Source organism: Lathyrus oleraceus, chromosome 5 (genome assembly GCF_024323335.1).
Source record: "Lathyrus oleraceus cultivar Zhongwan6 chromosome 5, CAAS_Psat_ZW6_1.0, whole genome shotgun sequence".
Classification (NCBI taxonomy): domain Eukaryota; kingdom Viridiplantae; phylum Streptophyta; class Magnoliopsida; order Fabales; family Fabaceae; genus Lathyrus; species Lathyrus oleraceus.
This window is the reverse complement of record NC_066583.1, coordinates 625,272,696-625,286,418: the sequence shown is the minus strand read 5'-3', so window position 1 is coordinate 625,286,418 and position 13,723 is coordinate 625,272,696. Positions and strand designations below refer to the sequence as shown.

General features: G+C 36.6%; 1 non-coding gene across 1 annotated transcript; it reads right to left on the bottom strand.

Annotated features, from left to right (window-relative positions):
- Window positions 1–1,631: 1,631 nt before the first annotated feature.
- On the bottom strand, window positions 1,632–1,705 carry TRNAV-CAC (transfer RNA valine (anticodon CAC)). Its single transcript has one exon. It is a non-coding gene; the product is annotated as a tRNA-Val (tRNA).
- Window positions 1,706–13,723: the final 12,018 nt, after the last annotated feature.

Genomic DNA, 13,723 nt, shown 5'->3' with positions numbered 1-13,723 from the left:
CTTATTATATGGCTTCACCACTGGGGACCTCTTGAGTTAGAAGCTATAATTTTACTATCTTCGATGGCTATCACCACTGCCACTAATAGCAGTGTAGAAACCCAATGGATCTATGATAACCAACTACACCACCCAAACCTTTTTAAATTGATCAAATATGTATGTAGTTTAAGAAGATTGATATGGTTCTATGGATGAATTTCCTCACTTTCAATTCCATTCCTTCAGAAGAAGCCAATCTAGATGCCGTGATGACCAGTCCGTTGGAAGGTACACTAATCATGATCAATTTCTTGTCTGAGAAAGATAAAAAATTCTCTTGATTCTCACCATGTATTCAAAATAAAAGAAGAATATCCTGTAAATATCGGTTGTGTGGGAATTCCTTGATATGTTTCTAAAGGATGCCACTTCTCTAGCTCCTGAAAGAGTAGTGGAGTTCTCCATTGATTGATCAGGTAAATATTTAATTTATTAGATTTAATCCTACTAGACTTAATCCTAGTAGATTTAAGAAGATTGATGGGGTTATAAGGATGAATTGACTCTCTTCCAATTCCATGAATATCAGTCGTAAGAAGAAATCTATTTTCATTCCTTAGAATACACCAATCTAGATGACGTGATGACCACTCCTTTGGAAGGTACGCTAATCATGATCAGTTGCTTGTCTGAGAAAGATAAAACTTTTCTATTGATTCTCACCATGGATTCAAGATAAAAGAAGAATATCTTGCAAATTTTGGATGTGTGTGAATTCATTGATATGTTTCTAAAGGATGTCAATTCTCTACCACCTGAATGAGTAAATGAGTTCTTTATTGATTGATCTAGTAAATATTTAAAGTATTTTATTGTTAATTTTATGTTTTTTCAATTATAACTTGTGAATGTGTTAGTACAAAAAATAAATGTTGTTTGAAATGATTTTTCTACTAAATAAATGAATTAAAAAATATATATTTTTATTTATTTAATTTAATCATACTAGATTTAATCAGTATTAATATTAGTTTCTTTATTATAAGTCTTGATTAAAAAATTAGATCACAAAAGGGAAATATATTTCAGAAGTTTGGTTAATATATAAAAAACAAAGTTGTCTGAGCCAAGGTTCTAACAGGTGACCTCTACCCTCTAGTGTGGGAGACTAGTGTGATAACAAACTATCCCACCCAGACCTTTTTGGGGTAATTCACATTTTCTTATTTTGGCAAAGTGTGTCCAACGACTTCAGTTAGAAGCTATACTTCTACTATCTTAGTTGGCTATCACCACTACCGCTGATAGTAGTGTAGAAACTCAATGGATCTGTGAGAATAGTCCAGTATACGTTAATGACCATGTTTTTTAAATTGATCTAATATGTCTGTCGTTTAGAAGATTGATGTGGTTCTGGGGATGGATTGAATCTCTTCTTATTCCTTATATATCGGTCGTAAGAAGAAATCTATTTTCGTTCCTTCAGATGACACCAATCTAGATGATGTGATGACCACTCGGTTATGAGATAATTCCTTGATATGTTTCTAAAGGATTCCACTTCTCTACCTCCTGAAAGAATAGTGGAGTCCTCTTCAGATTGATCTAGTAAATATTTAAATTATTTGGTGATATAAAAAAGCCAAAGTTGTTTGACCCCAGGTTTGAACTGGGGACCTCTAGTGTGTGAGACTAGCGTGATAACCAACTACACCACCCAGACCTTACTATGTAGCTTCTCCACTGGGGACCTCTTGAGTTAGAAGCTATAATTTTACTATCTTCGATGGCTATCACCTCTAGTGTGTGAGACTAGCGTGATCAACTACACCACCCAAACCTTTTTGTGTAGCTTCACATTCTTTTATTTTGGAAAAGTGTGTACAACAGCTTGAGTTAGAAGCTATAATTTTACTATCTTCGATGGCTATCACCACTGCCACCAATAACAGTGTAGAAACCCAATGGATCTATGAGAATTGTCCAGTATACGTATATGGCCATGTTTTTCAAATTGATAAAATATGTATGTTGTTTAAGAAGTTGATATGGTTCTGTGGATGAATTTCCTCTCTTCTAATTCTATTCCTTCAGAAGAAGCCAATCTAGATGTCGTGATGAACAGTCTGTTGGACGGTACACTAATCATAATCAATTTCTTGTTTGAGAAAGATAAAAAATTATCTTTATATTCACCATGTATTCAAAATAAAAGAAGAATATCCTTCAAGTATCGGTTGTGCGGGAATTCCTTGATATGTTTCTAAAGGATGCCACTTCTCTAGCTCTTGAAAGAGTAGTGGAGTTCTCCATTGATTGATCAGGTAAATATTTAATTATTTGATTTAATCCTCCTAGATTTAATGAAATCATTAGATCACGAAAGGGAATTCTGTTACGGAAGTATGGTTCTATAAATACACAAATTTGTTTAAGCCCAGGTTCGAACTAGGTACGTCAAGTGTGTGAGACTAGAGTGATAAACAACTATGCCAACCATACCTTATTATGGACTTCACATTCTTTTATATTGACAAAGTTTGTGCAATGGCATGAGTTAGAAGCTATGGCTTTATTATCTCCGATGGCTATCACCGATGCCATTGATATCATCATAGAAACCCATTGGACATGTGAGAATTGTCTAGTATACATCAATGACAATGTTTTTCAAATTGATCTAATATGCCAGTCGTTTAAGAAGATTGATGGGGTTATAGGGATGAATTTTCTCTCTTCGAATTCCATGAATATCGGTTGTAAGAAGAAATCTATTTTCATTCCTTCAGAAGACACCAATCTAGTTGATGTGATGACCACTCCTTTGGAAGGTACGCTAATCATGATCAATTTCTTGTCTGAGAAAGATAAAACTCTTCTCTTGATTCTCACCATGGATTCAAGATAAAAGAAGAATATCTTGCAAATTTCGGTTGTGTGTGAATTCATTGACATGTTTCTAAGGGATGTCAATTCTCTACCTCCTGAATGAGTAGTGGAGTTCTTTATTGATTGATCTAGTAAATATTTAAAGTATTTTAATGCTAATTTTATGTTTTTTCAATTATAACTTGTGAATTTGTTAATATAAAAAATAGAAATGATTTTTCTACTAAATAAATAAATTATGAAAAAAATATTCTTATTTATTTAATTTAATCATGCTAGATTTAATTAATATTAATATTATTTTCGTTATTATAAGTCTTGATTAAAAAATTAGATCACAAAAGGGAAATATATTGCAGAAGTTTGGTAATATAAAAAAAAAGTTTTCTGAGCCAAGGTTCTAACAGGGGACCTCTAGTGTGGGAGACTAGCGTGATAACAAACTATCCCCCCAGACCTTTTTTGGGGTAATTCACATTCTTTTATTTTGGCGAAGTGTGTTCAACGACTTGAGTTAGAAGCTATACTTTTACTACCTCAATTGTCTATCACCACTGCCACTTGTAAGACCCTAATTTTGACCCTAAGATCCCTCATGGCATCATATCATTGCTCAGTGCATTGCCTCAAGGATCATAGCATGTTTGGCTCTTTAACCCTAGGGTTGGGACTTGTGTGAGTGGTTTGAGACCACCAAGCATACTTGTATTGTATATTATTTCTTTTCTTATTTTGATTACTAACCAAAAGCACAAAAATATGTCACTAACTCTTTTTGTTTTGAAGCTCAAGTGATCATGTGCTCCCATGCTCCTAGGAGGCCCCTAAGCTCAATGAAGTGGATAAATGAAGATGAGAATAAACATGGAAATGGTCCAAAAAGTTCTTAATCATCATATATTTCTCCCAAGTATCTCAATTTTCCAATTTGATCAAGATAACCCAAAGGGCTTGAGGATTGTTTCCCAAGGAAACCCTAATTCAATTGTGCTTTGACTGTGCCTTGCTCATGAAGCAATCTCAACCTATGATCAAATTTAATCAAGGGAAGTTCTTTAATTCATAATTTTATGCATATATGAGCCTATTTGAGGATCCTTAATCATTCATTCATCGAGATTTGAAGTTTGGCCTTGAGAAGTTGACCAGTCAAGTCATCTGACTAAACTGAAGATCACTGAGATACAACTTTTGATGTGTATGTCAAATGAAGATTACCCCAAGAGAAAAATGTTCTTAAGAACCATATGAACAACTTGAATTTTCATTAAAAATCCATTTGAAACTTGGAAGGTCATCATTCATTTCAAAACATTATAGGTCATTTTGATTGAAACCCTAATTTTGGGTCAACTTCCCAAGGACCTAACTTCTTTAATTTTTATGATTTTGAGGTGAGACAAAATGCATTGTAAATCTTAAGATGTCCACTTAAAATGTTATGTTGTACAAAATTTCATAATCCTAAAATAAATACATGTGATAATACAAAACATTATAGGTCACTTTGGACCTAAGTCATTGAATTTGAAAAATGCCCAACTTCAAGTGCTCATAACTTTCTCATGAAAAATCCAAATGATGCAAAATTTAAGTCTAAATTGATCACCTCAAAAATATATACAACTTGTATGTTGGAGGTTTATCCATTTGAAGCTTGAATCATTGAAACATATGGGCTTGAAGAGGCTTGGTTTTGGTGAACATTTTCAAAGGTGACTTAGACATGTTTTGTACCCAAACTTTCACAGCCTATTTTCATTAAGTTACAAACTCCAAATGAATTTTTTCCCAACATGACTTTTGTTCCTTATTTCAAGAGCTTTCCAATCATTACTCACATTAATTTTTTGGACTTTCCATGTGTGAGTTTCGAAGAGCTCTTACTTCATGATCATTTTGATATTTTATGGTGAAAACTTGAAATGCAAGTTGTTTCAGTCCAATGCACATGACCAAATGGTGTTCTCATGATCTCAACAAACTTTTGCATCCACCTTTGGGCTTTGCATGCGCCTGTACATGCCTATGCACCAAAATTCAAATGGCCATGCACATGAAAGAAGCGTGGGAATCAGCCACATCCAGCTATAAATAGAGGTGCCTTGAGCTTCAATTGACAACCAAGTGGAGATCTGAATTGCTGCTGAGTTGAAATCCAAACCCTCACTAAAGGAATTTTCAGTTTTCTTTCTCTTTTTCAAGCTTGAATTTCAACATTATTAGTTGATTTTCAAAGCTCAATTCCTTAACCTAGCATCACCATCACACTTCCAGAGCAAAAGTAGATCAAGAGCTTGAAGGATTCGTGTTGTTTGAAGCTTCATTTCAGAGGTAGAACCTCAATTTTTTTTGATTTAGATCTTGCAATATAATGTGAATTCCTTTGGTTTATGTTGTTTTCTGAAGTCCTCTCACTTGAGGCAGGCCAGTGGTGGTCTTAATTGTGTAAATCGTGCCATTTCAGTTCATGCACCATGATCTTCAAGCTCACGTTTCTCTCTAAACAGGAACTGTGAGGATGATCCATGGTTACAGGGGTGATGTACATCACCTCAACTTCATTTTGATGTCCTCAGTTTTCATTTTCATTACAACTTTTTTTCCTGCGCGTGGTGGCTGGATTCTGGTACTTCACCCGAGAAGAAGGTGTGTTCCACCGCCTGTACCACGTGTGCATCTCCCAGCCTTTGGATCATGCATAAACATTTTAATCTTGGCCATTCCATGTGTTGACTTATTTTAATACAAAGTGTTGTGCGCTTGACTTGAGATCACCATGTGACCGCGCCTCTGAGCCCTTGATGCCTAGCCACGTCAATTAATGAATTGATCTGATGGCGCTGGATTTTTCTATTTTTTTTATTTCCTTTTAATTTCAGATAATTCCTTTTATTTTAAAAAATTCATAAATATTTTATTTGAAGTCACAAAAATATGAGACCAATGCCAAAAAATTTCTTGAAAAATCTAGTTTCATATTTTGATTTTTAATTATTTTTGTGACTTCATTTAATATTTTTTGTGAATTATTTGGTTTTTAATAGTTTTAATTCTTTTTTAAATAGTTTTTGATATTTAAAAAATCCAAAAATATTTTCTTAACACCTATGGATCATGATAAGTCAATGAAAAATAGTTTTATCAATTTCTTATTTGATTTAAGATTTATTTGAGATTTCAATTCATATTGTGTTATTTTATCATTGTATTTAATTGTTTTTAAATAGTTTCTGATTTAAAAAATTATTGAAAAAATTTGTCAAAGTTTGTTTGACCATGTTAGACCTATGAGAATTTAATTGGACTTGTTGAAGTTGATTTGAATTAAATGTGAGGTTTGACATATTTTATTTATTTTATTTTTTCATTTACTTTTAATTCAAAAAATACCAAAAAAATATGTTTGACTTGTTGACTTGTGATCTTCATTTCTCTTCTGTTTGGCGTTGATTGATGATGACTTGGTTCACATTAGATCAATTGAATTAAATACTTGAATTCTCTTTCCATTCATTTCATCTTCATCCCTTTCTTTTCATTTTGGCCAATGAGTTAACGTCTTATGGTTGGTCTTGACAAATGAGAGGTTTAACCTTCTTTGATCCAAACCAAACTCAACTTGATCCAAGATCAAGTGAGTTGTTTTGTGTCCAAGATAGGTTGCTTCTTGGTCAAGCAAAAAACCTAAAGTCCATACAAGGCCTCTCCCCTTTTGTTTTGGCATGACAAGTTTTTGGAGCTTGACTTACTAGTCATGATCTCTAACTTGTGTTTATTTGCCTATAGTTTTATTGACCGGCCTCAGATAGGTGTGACTACTACATTAGTCCACTTACGATTGCTTAACATAGTGCTACACTGTCTTATGAAAAACTAACATAACCATACTAATTACTAACTTTAATTTGAGCATTTAATTTCTTGCCTTTTACTTTAATGCAATTTATTTCTTGCTCATTTATTCATATTGCTTTTCATTTTGCTCACTTGAGCACATATTTTATGTTTATGTCATTTTCCTTTTGCTCATTTAAGTTCATTATTGTATATAAATATATTGTTATCTTGTGATTGTTTTGTCATTGTTTTGTGTGAACCCAATGCAAAAAGGAGAAAGGACTTAGAATTAGGACATACCCATGCTTAAAGGAGTTCAAGAGCAACTAGGCCTCATGCCTTTAGAATGCTAAATGTGTTGAAGAGCAACTAGGCCTCATGCCTTTAGAATGCTAAATTTCAAAGTTGACTTCAAAGGACTTCCTTTCCAAAACTTATGCTTTGTCCATTCCCATTATTGTGTTGTGAACTTTTTGATGTTTGCTCTTGTGTGATAGGGATTCCATCTTGAGATAGTAAAGAGGACCATTGTCATGAATAGCCAAGTTAAGAGAGACAAGCAAAATGGAGATCCTAGGAGCTTGAATCTAAATTATTTGATTGCTTGTGTGTTTGCTAAGTCCAAAGGAAAGGAGCATCTTGAATCATCTCTATGATTCCAAGAAAAGGAACTCCAAGGGTTTATCTTCTCCCTCTTATCTTTATATGCTTTAGGACTAGCCCTTCTCTTCCTCTCTCCACTCTAACCCAAGCCAAAATCTTTTCTTTCAAACTTTGACTTTGTTTTAAATTAGAAACTTAGGCCTTAAGCCTTTGACTTTTCAAACTCTTTTCATTAATAGTTATTGTGAATGAATCTTAATCCAACTTTGACTTCATTTTGTAAGTAAACCTAACTTGTAAATATAACTCACTTCAAGTTGTTTTTGTGGTTCCGATGGCCACCTTTGTTTAAACTTTTTCATAACCATTAGTCATAGGTTTGAGTTATCATAGTGGTTGATGTAAATCTTGTAACACCCTTCTAAATACCCCAATTATTTAATTAAAACAACAACAATTAAATCATACATATCAGAGTAAATATTGCAACTCAAGGGTGTCACATAACAACTTCTTCACAAATTTCAACATAAAAGCAGTCATACTCAATTTTATTCAACATAAAAACTTCTTTAACAATACGCAGCGGATAAAATATTTCAACATCTGTAATTCATCAAAATTAACATTAACATTTATTCAACAATTCAACATCCCGTCCCGATGTTACATCTATCAGAGCATGACCCTCTAACCACACTAGACTTCAAGCACTAGCTTCTATTCGACTCACTGCTCGTTACCTGAAAAATATAACTGTAAGGGTGAGTTCCTCAATCGATATAACAAATATTATAAATCATCATGTTATGTTAAGTAACTTTACACGTTAATCACCCACATCATATCATGCATTCGGTAGCAGCATATTCAACTCAACATCATATTCAAACACAACGTAAATGCAACTCAAATGAGACTCGACTCTTCATGCATGTGGTACCATTTGGAGTAAAACTCCCAACTTAAAATCATTGCCAGTTTGGTGGGCATCAAGGCATAAGCCTTCAACTTTCAACTTAAAAATTTGCCAATCCAGGCCAACGTGGTGTGAGCAAAAGCCCCATAATTTTTGCCAATCCAGGCCAACGTGGTGTGAGCAAAAGCCCCGACTCTATGCATATGAATGTATATGGCATGTACGACTTGCAACTTCAACAACATAATAACAACAGCAACACAACAGCTTTTTCAACAAAACAACTTAAAATCAACGTTGGCTCATCAGCCTACAACTTAGTATTTTCCACAAAACAACTTATCAACATATTTGCATCAATATTTCACAGCATAAACTCAATAATTTCGTTCATCACAATTTACTATGATAGGCTAGCTACCAATTGCATTGACAACAGAAAAATCAACTATTTTTCTTTACTGTAACAGTGTTAACCGGTTAACGCTATAGGTTAACCGGTTAACGCAGGAAAATTACACTTCCAGGCAAAACGCAACAGTGTTAACCGGTTAACGCTATAGGTTAACCAGTTAACGCAGGCAAAACTCAACATTTTCACAAATTTTAACAGTGTTAACCGGTTAACACCCTGGGTTAACCGTTAACGCAGGCGAAACAGCAGCTCCTGCGCTAACACAAGGCAGAATGCCGAGTTTCCGCATTTTCCGCCGTGGGAGGACTTCCGGACCTCCGATTCAACTTCCGTAAAAAGCGATACGTTCAGAATTTCACGATACACTCAAATACAGATCCAATTTCAGCTTGAATTCAACTTAATCATCATAATATTTCAGCATCCACAATCCCAATTAGGGTCAAACTAACAGCTTATCACTACCCATTACATGTTAATCGATAATACCCATTAAACGACGATAAACCCCCCTTACCTGAGATAATCCGGCAAATCTCCAAGCTTTAGCTCTTCCGTTCCTCAACCGCGCTTTTCGGCTCTTTGCCCTTTTTCCTCTTCTCTGCAGCTTCTCAGAATTTCACGTGAAAACCTTTTCCAACAAATGAAAACCTTTTCTTTATTCCCACTTATATATTTTCCAAATATTATTATTCCAAAATAATAATAATAATAATAATCCAATTTATTTAATTAGATTAATAAATATATTATCAACTTAATTAAATAATTCTTTTTTTCTTTATTTGGGGTGTTACAACTCTCCCCTATTAAAAGAGTTTTCGTCCTCGAAAACATACCTCAAACAAATAACTCTGGATAGGACTCTTTCATCTGACTCTCCAGTTCCCAAGTTACATTGCCACCCGCTGGTCCTCCCCAAGCTACCTTCACCAAGGCAATCTCTTTACCCCGCAACTGCTTCAACTCTCGATCTTCAATCCTCATAGGCGATGTTTCAACAGTCAGGTTATCTTTCACCTGTACATCATCTACTTGGACTACATGCGACGGATCATGAATGTACCTCCTCAACTGAGACACATGAAAAACCTCATGCAAATTCGCAAGTGACGGCGGTAAAGCGATACGATAGGCTACTTCTCCTATCCTCTCCAGAATCTGATAAGGACCAATAAATCGCGGTGTCAACTTCTTCGACTTCAAAGCTCGACCAACACCTGTTATCGGAGTAACACGAAGAAACACATGATCTCCCTCTTGGAACTCAAGTGACTTCCTCCTCTTATCATGATAACTCTTCTGACGACTCTGAGCAATTCTCATCTTTTCCTGAATCATCTTAATCTTTTCTGTAGTCTGTTGAACAATCTCCGGTCCAACCACAGCACTCTCACCGGACTCATACCAACATAACGGTGTCCGACATCTCCTACCATACAAAGCTTCAAACGGCGCCATACCAATGCTCGAATGAAAACTATTGTTGTAGGTAAACTCAATCAAAGGTAAATAACAATCCCAAGCACCTCCCTTTTCCAAAACGCAAGCTCTCAAAAGATCCTCTAGTGACTGAATTGTCCTCTCAGTCTGACCATCAGTCTGCGGATGATATGCAGAACTCAATCTCAGCTTAGTCCCCAAAGCCTTCTGCAAACCTTCCCAGAACTTCGATGTAAATCTAGGATCTCTGTCCGAAACAATACTCGACGGAATACCATGCAGACTTACAATCTTCTCAATATACAACTCAGCCAATTTCTCTAACGGATAATCCATTCTGATCGGAATAAAATGAGCCGATTTCGTCAATCTATCAACAATCACCCAAATGGCTTCAACATTCTTACTTGTCCTCGGTAAACCAGAAACAAAATCCATACTGATACTATCCCACTTCCACTCTGGAATAGCCAACGGTTGCATTAGCCCAGACGGCTTCTGGTGCTCAATCTTTGACTTCTGACAAGTCAAACAAGAATAGACAAAACTTGCAATTTCTCTTTTCATTCCCGGCCACCAAAATAACTTTTTCAAATCATGATACATCTTCGTAGCTCCAGGATGAATACTCAACCCACTACGATGTCCTTCTTCCAGAATACTCTTCTTAAGTTCAGTAACATCCGGAATGCACACCCGACTACCAAATCTCAAAACACCATTCTCATCAACTCTGAATTCGCCACCTTGACCTTGATTCACTAGAGTCAACTTATCAACCAAAAGCATATCAGATTGCTGACCCTCTCTGATCTCATCCAGAATACCACTTGTTAACTTCAACATTCCCAATTTAACACTATTGTGAGTACCCTCACACACCAAACTCAAGTCTCTAAACTGCTCAATTAAATCCAATTCCTTAACCATTAGCATAGACATATGCAATGATTTCCGACTCAATGCATCCGCCACTACGTTTGCTTTACCCGGATGGTAATTCAAACCAAAGTCATAATCCTTCAGAAACTCTAACCATCTTCTCTGTCTCATATTCAGCTCTTTCTGATCAAACAAATACTTTAAACTCTTATGGTCACTGAAAACCTCAAATCTTGACCCATACCAGTAATGCCTCCATAACTTCAGAACAAATACCACGGCTGCCAACTCTAAATCGTGCGTCGGATAGTTCCTCTCATGAACCCTCAGCTATCTTGAAGCATAAGCTATAACCTGCTTATTCTGCATCAACACGCCACCCAAACCCAACAATGAAGCATCGCAATAAACTTCAAATGATTCCGACGAACTCGGTAATATCAGAATAGGAGCACTAGTTAACCTTCTCTTTAACTCTTGGAAACCTCCTTCACATTTTGAATCCCAAATAAACGCTTGCCCCTTTCTAGTCAACATTGTCAACGGTAATGCCAACTTAGAAAATCCCTCAATGAACTTCCTATAATAACCAGCCAAACCAAGGAAACTTCGAATCTCAGCAACAGACTTCGGAGCTTCCCACTTAGATACCGCTTCTATCTTAGAAGGATCAACAGCAACACCACCTCTTGAAATCACATGACCAAGAAAACTAACCTCTTCCAACCAAAATTCACATTTAGAGAGTTTAGCAAATAACTTCTTTTCTCGTAGAACTTCTAAAACCACTCTCAAATGCTCAGCATGCTCTTCTTCAGATTTCGAATACACCAAAATGTCATCAATAAACACCACAACAAACTTGTCTAGGTACGGATGGAAAATCCTATTCATATACTCCATAAATACTCCAGGCGCATTAGTCACACCAAAAGGCATTACAGAATACTCATAATGTCCATACCTGGTTCTGAAAGCAGTCTTCTGAATATCCTCGGTTTTCACACGAATCTGATGATACCCAGATCTCAAATCTATTTTGCTGAACACACTTGCACCAACCAACTGATCCATCAAATCATCAATCCTCGGCAAAGGATACCGATTCTTGATCGTCACTTTATTCAGTTGCCTGTAGTCCACACACAACCTCATAGTACCTTCTTTCTTCTTAACCAACAACACCGGTGCACCCCACGGTGACACACTCGGACGAATAAATTTCTTATCCAACAGATCTTCCAACTGACTCTTCAGTTCAGTTAACTCAACAGCAGACATACGGTACGGAGCCATCGATATCGGCCTAGTACCAGGTACCAAGTCAATAGAGAACTCCACTTCACGCTCTGGCGGCAATTCATTCACCTCTTCAGGAAACACATCAGGAAAATCACACACCACGGCTAGATCGCCAATCACCAGTTTATCTTTAGCCTCCAAAGTCGCTAACAGCATAAACAACTCTGCTCCATCCACTACTTCTTCATTCACCTGTCTTGCTGATAGAAACAAACTCTTTCCTTCCTCAATCTCAGGAAAAACCACCGTCTTATCAAAACAATTGATAGAAACTCGGTTAAACACCAACCAGTTCATACCCAGAATAACATCAATCTGCACTAACGGAAGACACACAAGGTCTATCCCAAAGTCTCTACCAAAAATACTCAAGGGACAACTTAAACAAACCGACGTAGTAGTCACTGAACCCTTCGCAGGAGTATCAATTACCATACTACCAAACATCTCAGATATCTCTAACTTAAGTTTCACCGCACAATCCAAAGATATAAAAGAATGAGTCGCACCTGTGTCAATAATAGCTACAAGAGGAAAGCCATTAATATAACACGTACCTCGGATCAAACGATCATCTGCAGAAGTCTCAGAACCCGATAAAGCAAAGACCTTGCCTCCCGACTGATTCCCTTTCTTCGGCTTCTGACACTGACTTCCAATATGCCCTTCTTCTCCGCAATTAAAACAAATCACTTCCTTGTGCTTGCAATCAGCTATTGCATGCCCAGTCTTACCACAGCGAAAACACCTCTTCACTTCAGCAGTACATACATTACTCTTATGACCAGCCTGACCACATTTGAAGCAAACTATACCAGTAGGAGCACCTCCCCTACTAGTCCTCTGAGCCGGAGCAGCTACTTGTTTCCCTTTTCCAGCTGGAACATCATACGGCTTGCCACGGTTTTGATGTTGCTTGCCTCTGCGATCACTGACAATCTTGTAATGAGCATTATTGTCCTCTTCAAATATCCTGCAGCTATCAACCAACTCAGTAAAAATGCGTATCTTCTGATACCCAACAGCCTTCTTAATTTCAGAGCGCAATCCATTTTCAAACTTGATGCACTTTGAAAATTCAGCACCAGCACCAGTGTAATGAGGATAAAATTTGGACAACTCCACAAATTTCGCAGCATAATCCGTGACAGACATGTTCCCTTGCTTCAGCTCAAGGAATTCAATCTCCTTCTTACCACGGACATCCTCTGGATAATACTTCCTCAGAAATTCCCTACGGAATACATCCCAAGTAACGACTTCACCTGCCGCGGTCAACCTCTCGTGAGTCTCTAGCCACCAGTCATCAGCTTCGACTGCTAGCATGTGAGTACCATACCGAACCTTCTGAGCTGGAGTGCAATCCATAACACGAAAGATTCTCTCAATCTCTTTCAACCATCCTAAAGCTGCATCTGGATCATGTTTCCCTTTAAACACCGGCGGAT